Source organism: Kogia breviceps, chromosome 1 (assembly GCF_026419965.1).
Source record: "Kogia breviceps isolate mKogBre1 chromosome 1, mKogBre1 haplotype 1, whole genome shotgun sequence".
Taxonomy (NCBI): Eukaryota; Metazoa; Chordata; class Mammalia; order Artiodactyla; family Physeteridae; genus Kogia; species Kogia breviceps.
The window spans coordinates 58,955,279-58,977,864 of NC_081310.1; the positions used below are offsets into that span (position 1 = coordinate 58,955,279).

The 22,586-nt window shown below is 45.5% G+C and overlaps 1 long non-coding RNA gene across 6 annotated transcripts in view; it reads left to right on the forward strand.

Annotated features, from left to right (window-relative positions):
- LOC136794072 (uncharacterized) overlaps nucleotides 1–22,586 on the forward strand; it is a 321,393-nt gene that overhangs the window by 261,663 nt on the left and 37,144 nt on the right. For all 6 annotated transcript variants that reach the window (XR_010840311.1, XR_010840309.1, XR_010840308.1 and 3 more), the window contains one exon: nucleotides 9,117–9,185. This is a non-coding gene — a long non-coding RNA (uncharacterized lncRNA). The remainder of the gene's footprint in view (nucleotides 1–9,116; nucleotides 9,186–22,586) is intronic.

Here is a 22,586-nt window from a genome sequence, read left to right on the forward strand (position 1 = left end):
ATATAGCAGCACTCAATAAATATTTGTTGAATGAATGAACGAAAGGATAGAAGAATTCACCAGCTTTTTCATATTTTGTGACCTTTATCCCGGAGAGTTCATGACTAAATGACACAAAGGCTAAAGTACGTTCCTTGGTTCTCTTGATAATTTTATCAGTAAATATAAGCCAAATGACTGATGATGTCAGTTGTCTGGCATGGCTGTCTGTGATTGGTCATATCACTTAACAGTTGTTACATCTCCACTTCACTGAAATTATATCACTCAGTCTGAGAGAGCAATCAGATAAGAACACAAATAAAACTTTAATATAAAAAGGAAAGGTTAGATACTGTAATTTAGGATAGATAAAGACTTCTTTTTTTTTTTTGGTTGCAGCTTGTGGGACCTTAGTTCCCTGACTAGGGATGGAACCCATGCCTCCTGCAGTGGAAGCATGGAGTCCTAACCACTGGACTACCAGGAAAGTCCCAAGACTTCTTAAAATAAAAAATATCTAATTTAAATCAACAGCTAACCTGAATATTATTTGTAGGAAAAAAACTCACTGAAAGCAAAAGGCCCATTCTTTTTCATTTGTAAAATACTGATATGGAAGTTCCAATCAGAAAGGTAAGAAAAAGAAATAAGTGATATAACTATTTTAAAGTAGAAACAAAATTATAGATAACAATTATCTACCAGGAAAACTTAAGATAATTTTTTAAAAGGACTAATGAGTTCAGTGAGGTACAGTTAAGAAATTATAAGCAGAAATAGTTATTTAGGAAACATGAAGGAAAAAAATAGCTAAAGAATGTTATAGATATTACTAGACTAGCTACAGTTTTTTTCTTTTCGTAGTGTCCAAACATGGCATTAATCTTAGACTGCAGAATATGACTCTGGATTTTAATATAATATTGTGTTTCCTGTGAAAAAGCATAACTTATAACTTGTTCATTCTGCTAACATTTATACTTCTACTCTATTTATAGTTCTGTATCAAGAACTATGTAGAAAATAAAGGTAAAGGAAGAAAACATGTTCCCTGTTCTTGAAGACTTTATAATCATGTTGGAAAGAAATAATGTACACATATGAAACTACTAGAAAATTTCTTCTGGTAACATTTATTTAGTAAGTACTTATTCAGCATTTGTAATAAAAAGGTCCCTTTGCAAGTTGTATGTGGAACAGTGGGTGGACTTACCGAAATTATGATTAGAACTCAATCATTGCCATCTGTGCAAGCCATTAGGGGGAATAAGGCACAAACCTTTATAACCATAAAGCAATTAAGCTGAACCTTGAAAGAGGAAGGAAGGCTTTCCATGAATAGAGATAGACCAGATGGCATTCCAAGTGGAGTGCATGACTTTGGGTAAGAAGAGAAAGTATAGGACATGTTTGTGAATACTGAGCACTCCTGTTTGGCTGGAGCACAGGCAGACAGGAAAGGGAACTGGCAGGTAAGACCAGAGGAGAGATTGGAGTTCAGGTCTCAGGATGGGGGTCTTGCATTCCTAATTGCAAAGTTTAGATTATAATTTTTGAGCCTTCAAACATTTCCAAATAAGGAAGCAGCCTTACAGCTCAGTTATAGGAATATTTGTCTGATGGCAGCATATGGGTTGAATCGAAGCATGAAGAGACAGAGCGTGGAGGGTCTGTTAGGAAGCTTTGGAAAGATAAAAGAACAAATAAAATTTTAACATATAAAGGAAAAGTTAGACATGATTTAGGATAGAAAAATACTTCTTTAAAGTATCTACTTTAAACTAACAGCTAACATGATAATTACCAGTAGAAAAAAATACAATACTAAAGGCAAGAAGCCCATTTTTCTCATTTAAAAAATATTGATCTGGAAGTTCTAACCAGACCTGAATTAGTCTGGAGTAGACCTGAGAGACACTGCAGAAGTGATACAGAAGGACTTTGGGACCCAGAACAGTGCCTGGCTTTTAATAGGTATTCAGTAAAAATTCATCAAATGAATGCTTTTCTGTCCTCCCTTTGTAAGTTCTCAGGGGTAAGACCAATTGGCGCTCTCTCTCTCTCTCTCTCTCTCTCTCTCTCTCTCTCTCTCTCTCTCTCTCTCTCTCATTCTCTCTCTTCTTTATTTTTTCCACACTACACCCCCCAGAGTCTGGCATTCAATGAATGCCACCTCCTTAAAGATGTTGCCTCATTAGAGGTGTGTCCTTAATGAATGTCACTTCATTAGGTATGGGATTAAGAGAGATGGAGGAGTGCAGAAGTATTCAGTTTTGAATTTATTTCAATGTTAGTGTCATGTTCTCTTTCACAAATATTAATAGGGAATTTAGGAGAAGGGGCTGGTTTGGGGGAGATGATTTGTAAACTTTTAAACTGATGCATTTGAAAGACTAGGAGAATTATCTAGGTGATGCGATCCAGTAGGTGGTTGAAAATATGAAGATAGAACTCTGTAAATAAGTTGGACTAGGGGTAAAGATCTGGGACTATCTGCATAGAGATGTTAATTGAAACAGTAGGAGTATTTGAGACCACCAGAAAGGAGGTATACAAAAGGAAGAGAAACTGAGTTGAGGACAAATCTTGGGACATACCTGTGTTTTAAATGAGGCAAAAGAGGAGCCAGCTGAGGAGATAGAAGTAAGTTAGAGTTGGGAGGCAAACTGTATTCCAATTGCTCCACAAAGGAAGAAGATTTTCAAGAGTAGTTCACAGCTGCATGAAATTCATTAGGAAGATTAGTGAGGATAGAATTTGAGAACTGGCAGTTAGAGTGAGCATTTCAGTGTCTGCATATGTGTGGAGGGAGTGTAGAAAACAAAATCAGATTTGAATGGACAAGGTATGAGATAAAGGGAGTACAGATTACTCTCAAGAAATTTGGTGGGAAAGGGAGGGAGGAGAGAGAAAAGATAGAGGTGTTTGACTAGTTTCTTTGTAGATGCCCCTACATTAATTGAATAACTTGCCCAAATTTTCAAACTACATACCAGTGCTGTTTAGCGTCTATCTGTCTATAAAGTCCCGTGATACAGTCTGTTGCCAACAGACTGACCTCCTGGAGCAGCAGCATGGACTGGGTTCCGTGGAAGAAGACGCAGAAGTGTAAATATAAGGACAGCAAGAGATAGCAGGTTGAGAGGAGCTACATATGAAGCAGCAAAGAACCATACAAAGAGCAGAGCCAGAAGTAATCAGCTTGGTTCCTTAACATCACTGACCCCGTGTTCTGTGCTAGGCACTGGCATCTGGTTAAGGGATGAGTCTGGAGGGTGAGTATGGTCTCTGCTTCATGGTGGGATGAGTCTGCTAATAGCTTCTAACCTGGAATAGTGAGGGGCTGGAATAGGGAGAGGTGTCCCTAAACTGAATTTAAAGGTTGGCTTTAGTGAGTCAGAGGGGGGAAGAGAAAGCAACTTTCAACCTGTGGGACCCACTTGAAGACAACACAAGCACAAGGACTGCCTTCCTGTGGACCAGCAAAATCCCCTTCTGACCGCAGTGGATGTGGAGTGTTTAAAGGCACATGAGATTACAAAGGTGACCATGAATAGCTACCCCTCCTTAAAGCCTGAAGAAAATGTTTCTTTTCTGCTTGTTTTTGTCTCTCCCCCACTATTTCTCTGAATTGAAAGCAGAAGTATTCTTCTTTGTCATGGTCACACCACTGGTTAGGAAAAACATTTTCTGCCAAAATAAAAAATAAATACATGTTCACAATCTATGATTTTCACGTGAAAGTCCCTCCCAAGATCAGGCAGTGCTTGGCCATTCACCTTTTTGGAATAGGAAGGAGTAGCTCACCATAGTCATCAGAATCCACCCACTCTTTTACCCAAAAACTGCAAGGAGGGTACAACAGCCTCCCCAGATGCCCTGTTATCTTTTGTCATCTTTGTCATGAGACCAAGACTGTGCTCCTTGAAGACCCACGTGATTCAAAGAAGTTGGTTGAACTTTATCCTTCTTAATACCACTTGATATCAGACCCTTTTCTTAAGAGCCATTTCATTTTTAATATTAGGGTTAAGCAAAGTGACTGCTAAGATCCCTTCCAAGTTTAAAGACATTAAGGGCTGGGTGTTAACTAGTGAACTGTCTCTCGAGGGGCACTATTAGCTTGTTTACCACTAAGATAAGTCTAAAATACAGGGAAACAAGGCTTCCAAAATTCAGGAGAGCATGGTTGTAAGGAAGTGACTGTATAATATTCTACCACAGGCCCTGTTTCCTCAGAATAAATGAGAAGCAGAGATGTCCACTGAGACTGAGGACTGTGGGTCTAGGCAGTAATTTAGAGGACTCATGGGAGTTCTTTCACTTGTGATATTCCAGCATGACATCCTTGAGCTTAATGCAGTACTTTGCACATGTTGTTTGATTAAAAGTTTACCAATAAACACAAATTTTCAGGAAAGTTCTGAAGGCTTGGAAACTGTAATTAGTATGAGATATTCAGTGAAGAGTGGCAAAGAATCCTGTCATCCAATCAGTCTTTAATATCTGTGAAATGGATGTGCTAACAGCTGCTGTCTAGAAAATCACAACCATTCCAATGAAGGTGCCAGGTTAATGAGTTTTGAAGAATTCACAGCATGACATTTCAATTCAGTATGGATCAGATAACTAACTTTTGGGATTTCTCTGGGGTCATATGGGATTTTTAGTGTATAAACTCAAGGGGTGGATCTAGGAAAAGGCCTAACGTCCAGCAGCAAAAACAACATAGTCTTCTTAGGCATCTCAGCATAATCATCTCAACTCTGGAGAAGGGACTAGCTAGGCGGATGTGTGGTTTTGGTCTTCAGTTTTACCCCAAAATTTGTATCACATAAGACTGTAGAGCTCATCTGGCTGGAGTCTCTCCCTTGCTGGCTGGAATGGCACATTGCAGGGCTGGTGGGTGAACCCTCAGGAGGAGCTGAGGGTCCTCCTGAGCCAACAGCTTGCAAAAAAACTAAAGCTCTCAGTTCTGTAACTGCAGGGAATGGCTTGACCACATGAGTGGTCGGAGAAGCAGATCCCTCTCCAGTCAAACCTTCAGATGAGAGCCCAGCCCTGGCTGACACCTTGGCTGTAGCCTGTGATACCATAGGCAGAGAACCAAGTCAAGCCATGCCCTGACTCCTGACTCACAGAAACTGTGAGATAATACATGCGTGGTTGGATGCTGCTAAGTCTGCAGTTATGTTGTTACACAGCTATAGAAAACTAATACAGAGTCCCCCGATGTCTGCTGAACCTCCTCCCTCAGGCCTACATTGACACTAGAGCCCCCCCCAGGGTATGCCCAAGGGGATTATGGAGAGAGAAATAATGGGGGGGAGGGGGCAGGTGAGAGAAGGGAAGCAATAAAGGTTAGTCACCCACCCAGCTTTTCTAAAATGGAATGGGTTAGAGCATACTTTTCTGAGGCTGTGAGAACAGCCTTGTCTCACCTCAGGATTACACTGAGCTCCAGGACATGACTAACTGCTCCTCTGACCCCAGTCTACAGAGGCTTATCTCCATATACACCCCAACAGAGAATTAGGAAGGTAAGATCACCCAGTTCAGGAAAGGCTAATATGTAACACTTACATCACCACTTTCTAATGCAGCACCCATGGCAGACATAACTAATCAATCATGGTACTTCCAACTGAGCCCCTTCACAGAGGACCACAGAGAAGATGGGATTTACTCAAGGTCACCCAGCAAGTCACTGAATGATCTAAGACAGGAACCCAAAATAATAAAACAAACAAAAAAGAGAAAAACAAAATAAAATAAAATGATTTTTTAAAACTAAAAGATAAGACAAGAAAAAAATTTTTGTATCCAAGACTCAGAAGCAAATGGTGCAGTTGTGCTATGGTGATGAACACCCTAGAGATAGAGAAAGATTTCTTTTGGCATCATTGTTTCTGGCAGCTATGGGCTCATGGCTCAGGTAGGCAGGTTGCTATCAATGAGATGAACCAAAACCATACATTTTGTGAAAAGTGGCCTCTGTTCCTGAGCAGCATGTAGATTCCCTTAGCAGAGGCTAAAGCCAGGAAGAATTCTCATTTTCATTTACAATGGGGCATTTTCTGATTCCTCTACTTTTTTTCTTCCTCCTTTTAAGTTAAGTGTACCACAAAATATTTAGCAAGAGTCAGCCGTAGTGTAGGGACTCAGAGCTCTCACTCACTGTGTGTTACAATTTCTTACAGGCTCTCTCTCCATGCTTTACAGAGAAAGCAGGGCCAGGGAGAGGGCCTTCCACCCTCCACCCTACCCAGTCACCACTGGAGACCTTACCCCTCCCCGTTCCAGACTACCTGCTGACCTTGTGTTGTTTATTTTCTCCTCCCAATTGGTGCTTGAAGCCTACTTTAATTCAGTTTCACCTGGATACAAATGTTAATGGGACTACAGCTCTATTTCTAGACATGAGAACTTGAATCTTTCACTCTGTCCAGATCTAGAACATAAGAACCAATGGAGATGTGGCAGGGGAGCAGTTTGCTCTGAGTGAAGCTTTCCTTATTCTCTTAGAAGAAGGTGACTCTTGGGTTTGCTCTGGCCACCTGATCAAGTCTGGAGTTCCAGGGTTTCACCTTGCCACCTATTTCAGTGTGAGCTTGATAAATCTACGTGAATTCTGAGAGATTACCGTATTTCTAAGATACTCAGTTACTACCAGTGTAAAAGGGGGAATAATGTTCCTCCTCTTTTGGGGTTGTTATGAGAATCATGAGCTAAGGTATTGGAAAGTGCCTGATGGTGCTTCTCAAGAGTTTGGCTTTTGTCAGCTTTTCTTTGAGCTTCTGAAAGCACTCTTTCTCCTGAAAAATGCTCGAGGATGCAAGTTCAGAGTGACACATTCTCTTAGTATCATGAGGAATACAGTTAATGGGAAATGACTTCAGTTTACTGCATCTGGTAGTAATCCTGTGATGCCATCGCAAAACAAAAAGCACATGACTACTCGCAAGCCTGTGGTACCTGAAAAATAAATTGGATTTGACTCAGAAAATCAGGCTGTACAGCTAATCGCTCTGATCCAATAATGCGGCCCTGCAGAATGGCATCATCAGCCCTGGGACACAGAGAGGAGGAGGGAGGGCGAGCAGGGAGAGTAAGCACTCAGGGAAGGGAAGCAGCTGCCCAGTTCTCCAGACACACAAGCCAATTAAAAATTCATAAGGAGATGTTTTATATCCAATGTCTAATACCACTGCTGGGTCACAAGCTGATCTGAGCCAATCAATAGTATTCATCATCCTGAAAAGAACTAGTGATTGCATGTTTATGAGAACTGGGATGTTTTCCAAGCCAAGGCCAGTTTCTGGTTACTTGGAATGTGTCACCCTTAGAAATATAGAACTTATTTTGAAAATGGAACCCAAGACTTTTTAAAAAATTATTCAGAGAAGAGGAGGAGAGGTACTTTTCAAATCTAGGGGGAAAGTGTTTAAATTCATTTTTAAGTCAACTGAAGGACTAGTTTTTAAACTGAAGCTACTTTTTTGTTTCAGTCTTTGGTGGACAATCTTTATATATGATTCCTTTTTACTTAGATCTAGAATTTTTTCTTTTTCTTTTTCTTTTTCTTTTTTTTTTTTTTTTTTTTGGCTGCACCGTGCAGGCATGCAAAACCTTAGTGCCCCGACCAGGGATTGAACCCATGCCCCCTGCAGTAGAAGCATGGAGTCGTAACCACTAGACTGCCAAGGAAGTCCCTAGAACTAGAATTTTAAAAATAACACTTTAACGTACGTGTTCAACTCCTCCAAATACAAGTGGAAATGTATGAGAGTGAAATCATAAAAAGAAAAATAAATGGAGTCAACTTTATCATTATACATCACTAAGTTCCTGGTTGGTTTGATTTTAAAAAGCTTTTAAAGATCATAGAACTTCAACTTGAGTTTCAGGGTTTGCTTTTTACACAGGCAATGATTTAAAGGCAGAGGGAGGTAGAGACAGCACGATGAGTCTTAAAGGTTATGTGCTCAGAAGTCTGCTGAGGATTTCAGGGGAAACCACACCACAGTCTGGTTAGATGGGAAAAGCACTGAGAAAACCAGGGCTTCCAGGTGTGGCTAAATTCGAGCCCTCCCTGAGGTCTTCAAAGTAGATCCTATTAAACACCATCCCCCCCACGCGCACTCACAGGTGCATTAAACATCAGGAGCTCACAAATGGAAAGCCTTGGAAAATCAACTTGTGAAGTAGGAAAGTAGGAAAGGTAGAAGATCAGAATGGGATAAGGCTGTCATCCTCTCCCTGGTGATGGTGTCAGGAAAGAAGCTGTGCCCTTGCATCTGTGTAAATAAATAAGATTTCTTTTAATGGCTGTGAAAATAACAGAAGACCATTGTGAAACAAAGAAAAAAAAGTAAAAAATAAGAGAAGAAAAATCATCCATAATCCTACTGTCCTGAAAAGTCTGTTTAACAAGATGGAGTATTTTCTTCCAGGCTGTTATATCTCTCTAGATATAGATATAGATAAAAATATATAGTACATTGGAATTTTACTGTAAATAGTTTTATGTCCTGCGTTTTCAATGCATATTTATTTTGTAATCATTTTCACATGTCAGAATTTTCAGATGTGGTATCTTATTGTTCAATTAGGAATCTGTTAAAAGGATATGCCATGCATTTGCAAGCCCCAAGAGTCAGTTCATGCAGGCATTTATAGCCTGCCCATCTCTGTGCATTGAACCCTTACTTGACTGTTTAGTTCTGATGCCACCTACACTGAAGCCTGCCCCTTTTCCCGCTTACCAATTATGTGACCTTGGGAAGCTTCTTAACTAAGCTTCAGTCTCCTCACCTATAAATGGGGATAATTTTATAGAGTATTAATATAATGATCGAGTAAAAGAATATATGTGTTAGTTTCCTCCCCTCTGCCCTTTCTTGGTTTTCAGGCTTCTCCCAGAAGCAGCTATAGAGTAGTGTTTAAGAGCTTGAGCAAGTAACTTAGGCTCTCTGTGCCTCAGTTTCTTCACATGGATTTTGGGAATAATGGTACCCCTCTCTGCATTCATAGGTTTCTAGGGAGGATTAAATTAGATGATCAACAGTAAGGCACTTTGTGCCTGCGCAAGTAGGAGCACAATAAATGTTGCTTCTTCCTTTATAATCTTACAGGATCTTTCACAAACGTCACTTCATTGTTTTCACCAGAGCGTGAGCTCCTCTATGGCGTCACAGTGGACGGTAAGTTTCCCCTGTGGGCTGCCTCTTGGAGTCACTGTCTAGTGAGCCTCCAAGCAACCCAGAACCCAGGGCTGGGCCCCTCCTCACTGTAGCCCGGACTTCCCTAGCAACCCCTGCTTGTCCCGTACAGGAACAGAGGAGCCCTTTGGAGGGAGTGGCTTGAGAGGGAGAGACCACCTTAACCGCAGATCAGCATCCAGGTATTAGCCAGAGGGAAGAAAGTCTGGCTATGAGAGAACTTCCTGAGAATTGATTGAGTCAATTTTCAGAAAAGGCCCTGAGGGAGAGAACCTCAGGGAAAGGCCATAGAGACTTTCTCTTCTTCTTGGGCCTTTCTTGGGGGAGGTCTCTTTCTGACAAGAGGTGGTAACAACCTTGCTTTGGTGCCACCAGGCAAGATCACAATGAGAGGATAGAATTCACCCAGAAACCAGGGTGTGGTAGCAGTCTTGGAGGGTGTCTGCCCTGCCCTCAGCCTGCATGTTGTACTCTAGAAGAGGTTCTCACAGCATGGGCCCTGGGCTAGCAGCATCAGCATCACCTGGGAACACATGAGAAATGCAAGTTCTCCGTCCTGCCCCAGACCTGCTCAGTCAGAAACTGGGGGATGGACTTCCTAGTAATGAGTGTTTTCATGAGCCCCACAGGTGATTCTGATACACTCTCAGGTTCAAGACCCACTGCCCCATGGGGACTGATGGGGAGAGGAGAGGAAGTCTGGACAGATTCCTCTTTCCCAGGCCTTCTCTGAGGACTGGCTAAGTTCCTGCCTGACATTCTTTTCTCCACTTCTTTTGTTTGCTTGAGTTGATTTCAGCAGATTTCTGAACTAAAGAGTTTTGAGTAATAAAGCAGGGGTCATTCAAAGAAAAACAGTAAGACAAGCAAAGCTTTGAGGTGCCTATGCCCCCTGCTTCAGCATTCCCCCTCTTGGGTGCCCCAAAGCCGCTGATCAGGAAGCCTGGTCGTGACTAGTGCCTGCTGTCCCTTCTTTCTGGGCAGAGAGACAGACCATGCCAGAGTGGTTTGTCCCTCAGAATTCTGCCCAACGAAAAAATCAGGTATGGACACAGATACTTGTGTACAAAGATGTTCATCTCAGTATTATTTATACAGGACAAAATGGAAGGGTGGAACAACCCAAATAGCCAAGAGTGGAGGTCGAACCAATTATGGCATGTCCGTATAATGGAATATTATGCAGCCACAGAAAATGATGTTTTTATAAAACACTTGGTGTCAAGGGGGAAATGGTATCAAATAATGTTAAGAGATAAAAAATGAATACGAAACAGTATGTACAGACTAAACCCATATACATGCATAGAAAAAAAATCTAGAGGTAAACACAGAATGTTAACAGTGGTTATCATCTCTAGGTAATAGTATCGTATTTTTATTTTTTTCTTTATACTATTTGGTATTTTCCAATTTTCCACAATGAACATGTATTACTTTTACAAATAGGAAAAAACGCAATGACAGTGTGTGAACTTGGTTGGTCATCTTACCCCTGCAAGTCTCCATTTCTTAAACCTCCGTGGCACCTGCCTAGGAACCCTCACCCTGCCTCCCACACCCAGGGGAGAGAGTGTGATTATTGGCAGCTCCTCCCCGACAAAATATATTCTTCTTTAATCTCCACTTTCACCATATTGTTTATCAAGAATCAGGTGGATCTAAGAGCTGTTTCATTTCTTTCCCATCCTCTGACCACCTTACTTTGGTGACAGCAGTGACTAGCTACATTGTCATAACTGGAACAGGCTCAGATGTGACCATGCCAGGCCCAGACTGCAAACAGATCTGGCAGAAAAGGAAAAGAAGCAAGGCACGAGTGGGCCATTAATGCACAGGGGAAATGGAAAGAGGTTCAGCTGCGCCACTGGGGCTGGTCTGAGTCGGCCACAGGCAGCTCCTCCATGCATGGTGCCCTGAGGACAGAGCAAGCTCTGGCAGCCAGTGATCCTTGGAGGTCAGCTGGCCCAGCCGTAGGCAGATTCAGACAACCAGAAAATAACACAACAGCCCAGTACAACACCTTGCGTATAGGGGATACTCAATAAATACCTGTTGAGTGGAGGAATAAATGAAACTTCATCACAGACACAGGTGATCAAGACCCTCCATCAGAGGATGCCCTCAGGGCTAGGGGTCTGGGCACAGACAAGCTTGCAGGGAAAGGGGGCTGGGGAGAGAGCTCGGCTATGTATAGAGAAATGGTGCCGGTGGGGAAAGCGGGAGCCTTAGAATCCAACCCAGATTTGAATCCCACCTCTATCACTAAGTGACTGGTTAATCCAGGGCAGTTTACCTAACCTTCCTGGCCTCACTTCTTCGCTGGCTACCTGGGGATAACTCTCCCCACCCTGAAGGACTGTTTTTGGATGTTTCCATGAGATAATGGAAGGCATGTGAAGGACTGTTACAGGTGTGCTCACTTGACTCAGCCTGAGAGCAGATTAAGGCAGGAACTCCTGTGCTCCAGGAGACATGGACTCTCCAGGAACATGGGCAGGTCACTGGCACCAGGCACCGGCTCTAATTGGCCACAGAGGCCACAGCCTCTGCACTGCCTGGTTCAGAGGCTGGCCAGGTCCAGGCCTGGAGAAGGATCCAGCAATGCACTGGAGAAGAGGGAAGCTGGGAAGCTGGGAAGTGAAGAGGGGGCTGCCTTCTGAGGCCAGAAGAGTAGGAGACGAGTAAGGTGAGGGCGTGGGCACCCAGCAGGATCCTCAGGCAGAGGATATAAATTTGGTTTACTCTTTCTCAAGGGCAGATGTGAAATCTCATTTACTTGAGGTGACTTGTCTCCATGAGGAATTTGTACAGCTCTTTGTTGGGTGTGCTTAAAGACCACTCAGACCTCCTCCTAGGCACACGCTGTTTTCGGAATGGCTTCCTAATGTCATAGCAAAGACCAGAGGCAGGTTGTCTTCAGAGATGAGAGGTACTTACCCCCACACACGCAGTCGTCCTTCTCACACCCACTGGCTCTTCTTCCTGGAGATTTCTTGTTGCCAAGTCCTGCCCTCACATCTCTGGGTTTATCCTTACTTGGAAAGCACACTGTATTCATTGTTACCTGGCTAATCCGCCAACCCTGTCATTCCCACCTGCATCTTGGGCAATTTATGACAGTGCAGCACTTCCCACTCTCTCGTGGCTGCCTTTGACATACATACAGGCCTCCTCACGGCCTGTACCAGACGGTGAGCTTCCTCAGCGTGGGGGTTGTGTCTTATTGTCTGTCTGTCTGCCCTTTGCAGATCTTAGTGCGGTGCCTGTTGCACAGCAGGCGCTCGACATCGGCTGGGTGAAATAAAGAGGGAAGGGGTGTAGCAGACACTGTGGATCAGCTGCCCAAAAGCCTTTCTCGACCTTCTCCCCTTGGTTTCTTCTGCTTAGGGGTTGGAAACAAAATGCATACTCAATTTTCCCAGCTACCCTTACAGCAAGGGGTGGCCATGTGAAACAGTTCTGGCCAATGAGATGTAAGTGCATGTCTTCAAGGAAAGCTTTCTCTCCAGAATAAGAGGCAAACCTCTCTAAGAGAAAGCCTTTGATCCTTTTGCCCTTCCCATTTCTTCCTACCTGGAATGCAGACATGACACCTGGAGGCGCAGTAGCTATCTTGCCACCATGAGGCAACAAGCAACAGTCAGAAGGGCCAAGTGGAAAAGCATGAAGTATTATGATTCTTGATGGCATCACTGATGACCATTATTGCTAGGCTGACCAACCTCATGGTTTGTTTGGGACTGAGGGTTATCTAGAGATGCAGGACTTTTGATGCTAAAACAGGAATGGTCCTGGACAAATCGGGACTTTGGTCACTTATCCTATTCTATCCTAGCCCTGGACTGCTTATTTACAGAGACTTTTTATTATATAGTGAGAAAAATAAGCCCTATTTACCTCAGACATTGTAGTCAAGTTTTTCTGTTATTTGTAGTCAAAAGCATTCCAGTGGATGCACGTGAAAGTTGGTATTTCTAAGATTCAGCAAACAAACATGTACAGAGTTGCAGGTCATTAAGTGCTAGCTGCCTTCACAGAGGTTATCTCAGTTGAGTTTCATTATGATTCTTCATGGTAGGTTTTGTTATACCCACTTTACAGATCAAAAAACTGAGGCACCCTGAAGTTTATAGCCCACCTGGAATCCAAGTCCTGTACATTAATGCCATGCCCTTTTCCCCCACAGCCACTCTGGCTCATTTTCTTTTAAGTCAATATGTGATCACTTAATGTTATTCTACGAGTGGACATCATTCTTTTTGAATGAATGAAGTCACTGTGAGATGCAGTATTGCCTTCTCTTTTTGTTTTATTTCTGGATAAGTCAAAAAATCCTGGTGATTCGACTTGTTTCTCCATCATAACTGTTAATGAATAAGAGATAATTGGTTTGCATAGATTTAAAGAAGTTTTTAAAACTATTCTTGAATGATTCAAAAGGTACAAAGGGGAATGTAGTAAAAAGTCTCCTTTCCACCCCTGTTGCTTTATAGATAAATATTAGCAAAACTTCCCTCAGGTTTTTTTTTTTTTTTTTTTTTTTTGTGGTATACGGGCCTCTCACTGTTGCGGCCTCTCCTGTTGTGGAGCACAGGCTCTGGATGTGCAGGCTCAGCGGCCATGGCTCACAGGCCCAGCCGCTCCGTGGCATGTGGGATCTTCCCGGACCGGGGCACGAACCCATGTCCCCTGCATCGGCAGGCGGACTCTCAACCACTGCGCCGCCAGGGAAGCCCCTTCCATCAGTTTTAAATTGATGTTTTTGAATGTGGACCATGATGAATAGTCCCTTAAATTTGTATTCAGCTTTTGAGGTTACAAACTACTTTCAAAGGAACAGTCTCATTTTCTCTTTCCAGCTGAGTGGGGAAGTTTTCTTCAGACTCCATTCACAGTCACAGCTCTTGGCAGATCTTTGTCCCCACCCAACCCCCTGCCCTTCCCTATTCCCAGAGGCCAGGACTTCCGTCTGGGTCCCTTGCCCGCTTTGTAGGCTATCTGCCTATGACCAAGGCCACACCCTGGCTGGTGCTGAGTCTGCTGGGGCCTCCTGGGTACAATCATAGGCTCTTTATGTGTTCTTTGTATCACTCACTGCACCTGGAAGAGGCCTCTCCCAGAAGATGCTCTGAAAATGCTGTTGATGGGCCCGCCAACTGGCCAACCTGCTCTTGCACATGTGTAGCCTATGAAGTACCCTCTTCAATCAGCACACCTGACTTATTTTCTCTGACAGTTTGCATATTTATTTACAGCTTGCCCCTTATTAAAAGTAATGCTTATGAAGAGTCTGTAATATCATGGGAAGATGTTATTACATTAATTGAAAAAACATAATATATCTATATCTATGTATACCTACATCTATATATAGCATATAATTAAGACTCTCATTACAAAGTCTAGGTATAGAACAATTTCTGGATAACTCAGTTTTTCCTCCCTCTCAGCTCAACTGTACCTCTTCCCCCAAATTTCCTCATCTCAGGTGGGATCCGCCAGTTCCCAAGCCAGGCTCCTTAGCGTGCTCATGCTCGACTCCTTTGCCTCCACCCCCATGACCAGCACAACTGGCCACCTGTCAGTCACAGCTGTCACTAAGTCCTGTCCATTCTCCTCCTGAGCTGTCCCAAATTTCTCTGCTTTTCTCCACCCCCACAGCAGCCCTCCCTAGTTCAGCCCTCACCATCTCATACCCAAGTTTCGGAAACATCCTTAAAACTAGGCTCCTGCCTTCTAAATCTTTATCTACCTTGATCCATTCTCCACATTTCATTTGGGGTCCTTTTTCTTTAAAAAAAAGAAAAAAAAGAAGTCTTGCAACACTCCCCGCTTACAGGTCTGATTGTATCCCATCGTCCTCAGGAAACTGTTGAATTCCCTTCACAGTCTGGCTCCTGCTCCCTTCCCCTCCATCCTCTTGCTTGCCTTTCCAGACGCTGCCCACCGCCCACTAGCTGTTTCTGAATCCCTTGCCTCTAGGTCCCGCACGGCTGCTCTGTACTCTGTGCACCCTCCCCTGGTCTGACTTCTGCTGATGCCTCAGGTCTCAGCCTCACCAACTTTCAAGAAATAAGGTTAAGACAGAAAAGGTCAACCAAGTTAGCTGAATAATGATCCTGGGTTTTCCTCATGATGTATATAATGACCCAGTCAATCCATCAAACATTCATTCATCAAAGAATCATTAATTCTGCTCAGATTTATTAGCCATAATACATCTAATGGCCCAGGGCACCACTGGTTCTAGGTGTCAGCTCATATGTCTCTTTCTGTAGGTTCGTTCATTCAGTCAATCTGCATTCCCATCTTTCATTTGTATTTACTCAACAGATGGCCATGCAAAAATGAACAGAGGGTCCTCAAGGGTCATGGTGGGGAGGAGAACACAGGCTTACAAACATATCATCATGCAGCATGGTCAGTGCCATGAAGAGGAAGGCAAAGCACTGCAGGAGATCAGAGACAGTCTTGCAGCAGAAGTAAGGCTAAATTGACAGGTGTTAACAGGAAGATAGGGCATGAGTGATCAAAGGACAAGGAATCAAGAGAGGGAGGTTCTTTCCAGAATAGGAAATAGCAGGTACAAGGCTTAGAGATTCATTAAAACCTGGCTATAGCAGGACCCAGGTAATGTGTGCAGGATGACTAGGGTGCTGGGAAGCATCCATCCCCTACATCCTGCCTGCTGCTGGCACCTCATCCTCCATCAGAATGGAAACACTTTCTCCTTCCTCCTTCTCCAAGTCCTATCCATTCTCAACCCACTCAAGACCTACTTCCTTCATGAAGAAGCCTTGTTGGACTGTGAACCAAAAAGATAGGCATTTAATTCCATTCTGTTTTGTACATTGCCATTTAAAGATTTCATAACAAATCTCAACTTCCTACCAAATTGTAAAGTCCCTGAAGAGAGTGACCATGATTTATACTTATTCTTAAATGCCTCTGGGCATGCAGGCAAGAAACCTAGAGCTTCTCGTGAAAGCTCATTGAAGCAACCTTCCAGGCCTGGAAAAGCAGCCCTAACCTCAAGTAGTTACTGGTGAGTCTCTTAATACATACCTTCCATCTTCACTCATCATCTGCTGTGATACCAATTATAGGCTTGTGCTGAGGGCTGATTAGATGCCATTAGCTTGCTTTTATGATTCTTGGAGAAGAGATAAGTAATGATGCTACCAGGAATTTAGGGGGATTCCCATTAGAAGTCCCTAGTTCTAATCATCCTTTGAATTTACTGTTAATTAACTTCTCACCCATGGGAAGTAAAAAGTGTCATCTGTGAAAGCCTGAACTTGTAGATAGAAGAACCAGGTCTTTTTGTTCCATCTCTACCATGTATCAGCCTTGTGACCTTTGACAAGTCACCTATGCAATTTTTAACCTCAGTTTCCCCCATCTTTAAAATGGGAATAATAATACCTCACAGAGTTATAACTGCTCTCACAGGGCTATTGTAAAGATTAATTGTGGTAATAGATGTGAACTTGATTGGTAATATGCCATTTAAAAATCAGAGAGCACTTTTATCTTTATTATAAATGAAAGTTCTCTTCCCTCTGTTTCATTCTCAGCATTCACAATCCAGAAACAATCTCTCCACAGGGAAGTAAGTGAACTGTACTGATTCATTTATTTATTTATTTATTTTGTGGTACGCGGGCCTCTCACTGTTGTGGTCTCTCCCTCTATGGAGCACAGGCTCTGGATGCACAGGCCCAGTGACCATGGCTTATGGGCCCAGCCACTCCATGGCATGTGGGATCTTCCCGGACTGGGGCACGAACCCGTGTCCCCCGCATTGGCAGGCGGACTCCCAACCACTGCGCCACCATGGAAGCCCTGTACTGATTTTTTAAAATATTTATTCATTTATTTATTTGTTTGGCTGCACTGAGTCTTAGTTGTGGCGCGTGGGCCTTAGAGTGCATGAGCTCAGTAGTTGCAGCGCACAGGCCCTCGTTCGTAGTCATAGCGCGCAGGCTCCAGAGTGTGCGGGCTTGGTAGTTGTGGTGCGCAGGCTCTCTAGTTGTGGTGCACGGGCGCTAGAGCGTGCGAACCCAGTTGTTGCGGTGTGTAGTCTTAGTTGCCCCACGGTATGTGGGATCTTAGTTCCCTGACCAGGGGTTGAACTTGCATCCCTTGCATTGGAAGGTAGTTTCTTAACCACTGGACCATGAGGGAATTCCCTGAACTGTACTGATTTTAAGGAGAGAGTGTGTTTTTCATCTCGTATCTAGGAGATCTACTGTAATCACCTTCTCAGGCTACCATAGATGTTGGGATAGTTGTGTCTGCCTTACTTGGGATTGTAGGTCCTCAGGGCAGGCGTGCTGCACACCATGTGAGCTGCCCTATCATGCTCAAACCACAGTGGAATGGCACCCACTAAGGAAGCTGCCCAGGCTCAGCTCTTGGAACATTAGTTTTTCCCAGGGAGAATTCCCTATTCCAGGCTGTCTTCTTCTGAAAGAGAGTTCTGCTTACATTTGTCAGGGAACGTGGTTAAGAAATACAAACAACAAAAGTGGGCCCCAAACCTAAGACCGTAAATGAGAAGGGGAGGAGGGGACTCTGGAGGGAGAGACAGTCACGTCTACACAGCCGGCACTAATCTAACCAGTAATCAGAGGCCTGGACTCAAAGCCTGTCTCTGATACAAACTGGCTGTGTGACTTTGGGAAACTCACCCAACCTCTCTGAGTCTCTAAAATTATACGCTGTAAAATGAGCATAGTAATGCCTATCTTTTGGTGTTATTTAAGGATTAAATTTGTATGAGTTTTACCAAATGGAAAGTACCATGTGACTATGAGCTGACTGTAAATGTATCTGCCTAAAGGAATCATTCACAATAACCCAAATGAATTGTGTGTCTCTAGGCCTCCATGAGGTTGTCCATTAAGAGGCTTTAAATGCGACTCTAAGAACCACCTCAAGGTCTGAAAAGGCATCTCTTGCAGATGAGGGGTGTGCCATGAAAGCCAGTTGGTTTCCACAAGAAGCCGTAGGCCAACCCTGGCTGCCTTTGTTCCCTGTACAGAGCCCCTCTCTGGAAGAGCACCGTTGCATCCCCTCATGCCTACCTGCACTCCATGCTTTATGGTTCCTAAGGCCCTTCCACTCTTTTATTCTTCCAATAAACCTGTTAGGTTAGCAGGGCAGATACACCTTCTCTTCACCTACATGCACTTTTTATAGATCACTTGCCTGAGGCCACAAAGCTCAAAAGGATAGCTCCTCTGCAGCCTGGAACCCCCAGCTTGGAGGGTCAGCTGGGATTTGAACCCAGGTTTCTAACAGCCTTGCCACCCATAGCCCAAGCCATGAGCCCAAGTTAAACAAAAGCCCTATGGGCCACAGTCTTGAGGGTAAACAGACCCCCTCCATTAACATAGAGTTCCTTGGCAACCCTGGCTAGACCTGGGCACCTGCTTCCACCCATGGGTTTTTATTTTCTTACATCTGTTTCCCAGGGAACCAGCAGGCGCTTGCTCTCCCCGCTTTGGTCCTTTCTCCCCCAGTGTAATTGGGAGCGCCCTGCTGGCCTTGCGCTATGATGAACGGGCTTCCTCAGGCAAGCGGGCAGTGACTGAAGCCCTGCCAGCATGTGGGCCCTCCTCTGCAGCACCGCACTCAGATGCGATTAGCCCCGAGCGTCACAATGCTTGGCAGCAGTTCCGGGAGGCAGCGAGGCCTTTGTTCAGGCCACCGTCCTGTCACCTGGCTACCGTTCATTTGGCTGCCAGCCTGCTTGGCCTTTTGCATCATCCTGGCCTGCTCCCTCCTCCCTCAGCTAGTGGTCAGTCCATCATCCCAGATTTTTCAGGGAAGATTTGGGGTGTGCCTGTGAAGTTCCTGTGCCTTCCCTTAAAGCAGATTTGGAATTATCTAGACCATGAGCAAATGCTTCATGGTTTAGGAGGGAGGCTCCTGGGACTTCTCCTGTTTGCCAGTGCAGAGGAGGAAGGACCAAGTGTGGCAGAATTTGGCCGAGCACCAGGTGCTTGGATCTGTACAGCCAGTGTTGGTGGGCATGGGGGGTGCTCGGCGTTTGTTGCTTCAGCATGTTTTAATGGAGCACGTACTATGCGCCTGGCATGTTCTAAACCCTGGGGATAAAGCAGTGAGCAACGCAGATGAAAATCCCTGCCTTACGGGGCCAACATTCTGAGGTGGGAAGGGGAGTGAGGAGAAGAGACAGACAAATAAAGTTAAAAATAGCTATGTGAGGGGCTTCCCTGGCGGTCCAGTGGTTGAGTCAGCACTCCCAATGCAGGGGACACAGGTTCGATCCTTGGTGGGGGGGGCGAAGATCCCACATGCCAGGCCACGCAGCCAAGTTAAATAAATAAATGAATGAATAAATGAATGAATGGCTCTGTTAAAGGTTGCTATGGAGAAAATTAAAACAGGCAAGAGCCTGGGTGTAGGGGACCCTCTTCCCAGCACCCACACAGTGCACAGCATAGAGTGGGTCCCTGACTCTGATCTGTCCAGCTTGTCAGGGCTGGGTCTGAGTCCCACACCTTCCAGCTGCAGACGATGGGGGCTGCTAGGATGGGAAGCGCTCCTAGAATAACCCGCCAATCCTGCCGGCAGGAGTTATGCCCCAGGAGGCAGACTCCACCCAGTGCAACTCCCTCCACCAAACCCTGCCAGGATGTCCTCTTCTGCTATATTTTCTCCTCCTCCCTCCCCCAAATACTGACTATCTGAACCCAGCCATTCTGACCTGCATAGTCCAGTGCAGGGACTAGTGGGGAGACCAACTAGCAAACAGACAACGATAGTACAGAATGCTGAGAGATCCGGCGGGGCCTGTGTAGGGTCTCTGGGAGCCCTGGGGCAGGGCTGAGGCAGAGTTTTCTGTAGCGGGCTGTCCTGTCTATTGTAGCACGGTTGACAGCATCCCAGGCCTCGACCTGCCACATGCCAGTAGCACCCTACCCCCAAATCAGGACAACAAAAATATCTCCAGACATTGCCAAATGTTCCCTTTTGCAAATTGCCCTTCACTTGAGAACCACTAGTTTAACTCAACGTCACTCAACTTATTTGACCAAGAAGCACCTTGTATTTGGGGGGAACATCTGTTAACACTGCACGTGACTGTGTTATTCCGAGCACTCTGGGAAGTGCTGCATCCAGATAAAGCCCATGTTCCCTACCACAGGGTCAGGGACTTGGGATCTGGGCCCTGGGTGGCCCTCTGGCCATACCCCGCACCACATCGGTCTCTACTTTTTACTTCAGTAAAGCCCAACAGTTGGCAGCTGCCTGTATGCACTCTGCATTTTATGTCCTGGGCCTTTGCTCGGGCTTCTCCCACTGCCTAGAGTGCCCTCTCCACCTGTCCTCGCCTGGCTCACTGAGCCATTCTTCAAGATCCCACTTGGGCGTCACCTCCTGCAGGAAGCCTCCCCTGATGCCCAGACAGGACTGAGGACCCACTTTGCTCATGAACTCCCATCACACCTGACCCATGGTCTTTCCCTCCTCTGAGACTTGAGACAGGACCTGTGGTCCTCTAGTCCTCCAGCCCTATAGTGTTGGTAGTTTGGAGTTACGGGCCCACTTCTCCCACTTGACCTTCAAGGCAGAGACTCTGTTTTCATCTCCAGAACCTGGCAAAGAGTCTGGCACAGAGTAGATGCTCCATAAATGGCAAAATGAATTGACAAGTAAACAGAGCACAGAGATGGATGAGCTACAGAGAGTGAGGACAAGAGAACACAGTCTTGGAGGAGGGTCAGAGCCAAGGGGCAGTCATCTTTCTACAGCAGAAGGGACAAATGATGAAGTGGCTTGCCCCTCATTCCTCTTTCCTTCAGGCTAAACACTTCAATTGCCTTAACCTTTCATCCCGCATCCACCTCACTTCCCAGCCCTCTAATCATCTTTGTCGTTCACATCCCTCCGTGCCTTCTCTGCACTTTCCAAAGGCCGCTTTTGTGTTTGATGTGTTCAGAGCAGCAGGAATGCGAGCCTGTTTCCCCGAGAGCATCACTTCCACTTAATTAGCTTGGGATTCCACAGTTCCCGAAGCCTCACAGCCTGGTGGCTGTGGGAGCAGCCCTGCCTCTGGGCACCAGCAAATTGTTCATACAGAGAAGTGAGTGGAGAGAACTGAGCTGGTGATTATGCTGATGATTTCCTTTTCTGTGTCAGGACTGCTCCACCGGGAGGCCAGGCTTCTGGGTCTAGAGGGCAGAGGTGCAGGATGTGGAGGAGGTACCAGGCCTGGAAAGACTTGGTGCTCTGAGCTGGGGTGTGGAAAGTCCACACTAGAGGAGACATCTGAGGGATATGGCATCTTGGCGGAGTTAGTGCCTTCAGTTGTGACGGGGGCAGAATAGGGGTCCAGGGCCTTCACAGATTCAAGGCTCTCGAATCCACAGCAGTCCTGCGAAGCCGTGATGGACAGATGGAGGGCAGTCCCTAGGTACTGGCTAGGAGCTAGAAACACAGGAGCAGCGAGGAGGTCATTCCAACCCAGATCTTGTAACTCCCGGTCCAGAGGACTGCCATTACCCCACAGCCCTTTCTCCTGGTGGACTCAGTGTCAGAGACAGAGGAGGTAGTGCTGGGGGCAGAAGCCCTTTAGCAGCCCTGATATCACATGACAGAGGCCCAGCACGTGGCCAGCCAGCCTTAGACTCCCAGGCTGCAGCACTCTGGCCAGCCTGTCAGCCTCTGTCGTTGGCAGTGGCCTCAACCAGTTGGAACCTGTGCTTTCCGGAGTCCTCCTCATGTTGCTTCTGTCCAGCCTGCCTGTGCCACCGCCTCGGCTCACCACACGGCAGCTGCCTCAGGAGCCGTGTGGACCCCTCACCCTTTAATAGCCCAGCACATTCCTGCCACGTTGGCTGCTGTTTATCAGTGGGGCTGGCTGGTGTTCGTCAATCAGACCGTCATCGGTCAGTCAGTCCGTCAGTCAACAAATGTCTGTTGAGGGCCAGGCACTGTTCTGGGTGATGGAGATACAGAGGAGAATGAGGCAGAGCTCCTGCTCTCAGGGAGCTTGTTCCCATCCTCAAGGGGTGGAGTGGGGACAGTTTAGTGCAGGAAGAGGCAGAGGACCCTGTGGCCTCCGGGACCTGCCTCGCTCTTTAATGAAGTCCAGCTCCACTGCAGACACTCAGAGGTAGCTTTTAGGTGGGCGATCCTGAGGAGGCTGCTGCCTGGGCTAATGCCCCCTGGTTCCCCCAGGATGCATGGAAGCAGCAGGAGATGCCCCTCACTCACTCACACACACCCATACACACACACACTCACACACAAGCTCGAGGATGCTTAAGAAGAGGCCTGGGGGCTCCTGAAGGGACACAGGGTCCACCAGTTCTGCCCCTGGTGGTGGGTTGAGGTCATTTAGCC